Genomic DNA, 1,378 nt, shown 5'->3' with positions numbered 1-1,378 from the left:
AATATCTTTTACTTTTCCATTCTATGAAGAGCCATTTATCATCAAAAGAACATCGAATTTCGGTGGGTATTTTCAAAGAATTAACTTATGTAGGTCAGTAATTTGTCTGTTTCTTGTTCTAATTTTACACAAACCAGAAATGAGGATGTATCTCTTTGGGGTGCCCTCCACCTGCACCCAGGGGCACACGAACAATTTGACTTCCTTGTTCTGAATACAATTTAAAATGGAAATTAATGGTTTATGTTATACTCTTCAGATCTGTATCATGAATGGCAGCTTTGGGATCCTTCTGGGGTTCCCAACCACAGTGGGTGAACTCAGCTTTCCAGGAAACTCAGGATTCCCAGTATTGTATTGGGACTGAGCTTCCACAAATGGACCCTCATTCTGGAACGTGGCTAGAGACATCGGGGGTTATGCAACAAACGATGGGTCTCTTCCGCATTCTGCAGAACACTTAGGAATTCTTAAAGTGAGACAATTTACTTACAGATAAGAATTGGTATTGGCTATGGTGAGTCTCTTGGATTAACCGTCAGGGAGGCAGAATTTGTTCACATATCGAGCTCTGTGCTAGAAGCGTCTATATAATTATTTCAATTAAGGCTCACAACCCCAAAAGAAAGATATTATTTTATTGTACAATTAAGAAAGGCGAGGTTCAGAGAAGTTATATAACATCTTTAGGGTCATATGGTTAGTAAACCTGGACTCAAAGGTACAACAGTGGTTAGGTGGCTGCACCCAGGTGGCTCAAGGGCCATGCTACAGTTGGTTGTGCCGTAGAGCCAGTCTCCAAATCTGATGGGAATTTCAGAGGATGAATGAGCATGCTGGCCCAGCACTGGAAACACCAGTGCAGAGTGCTCCGATACAATTCAGCAGCAAGGAATTTCCACAGCATCATGTGTCTTGACACTTAGAATAGCAAATGCTTTTTTATTTCAATGAAATAGAAAAAAAAAGGAAAACAACTAGTACAGTTCATACTCAATGTACTGATTGTGAAAATGGGTTCTATGAAGAGAGCTCGGGTCTCTCCCAGAGAGAGTCCAGGCTGCGTCCTGTCTGCCAATAATATAAGATGTTGAAGGATTGTCCCAGAAATGACTGAATATCTACAGAAATGGTCTATTTTAATACTAATTCCTACTGTCACATTCATTTTAATTGCTCTTTTAGATGCCACTTTCCCGACTGACTTATCATTTTGTTTCCAGGCACAATAACAACTCCATATAACGATAATCCTTGTCTACATAATTTGCCCAGCAGCATTATACACAACTTTTAGTTAGTCTTTTAAAATCAATTGTTTGGAGCTCATTTTTGGTTGAATACTCTATAAGCAAGTCAAATATGTTGTAAATTAAAA

General features: G+C 39.1%; 1 protein-coding gene across 1 annotated transcript in view; it reads right to left on the bottom strand.

The window, feature by feature from the left end:
* LOC103606218 (LIM and calponin homology domains-containing protein 1-like) overlaps window positions 1-1,378 on the bottom strand; it is a gene marked incomplete at its 5' end in the record, with an annotated part of 40,234 nt that overhangs the window by 28,956 nt on the left and 9,900 nt on the right. The gene's annotated exons all lie outside the window — the stretch shown is intronic.

Source organism: Galeopterus variegatus, unplaced genomic scaffold (assembly GCF_000696425.1).
Source record: "Galeopterus variegatus unplaced genomic scaffold, G_variegatus-3.0.2 Scaffold6381, whole genome shotgun sequence".
Taxonomy (NCBI): domain Eukaryota; kingdom Metazoa; phylum Chordata; class Mammalia; order Dermoptera; family Cynocephalidae; genus Galeopterus; species Galeopterus variegatus.
This window is presented reverse-complemented; position numbering and strand designations above follow the sequence as displayed.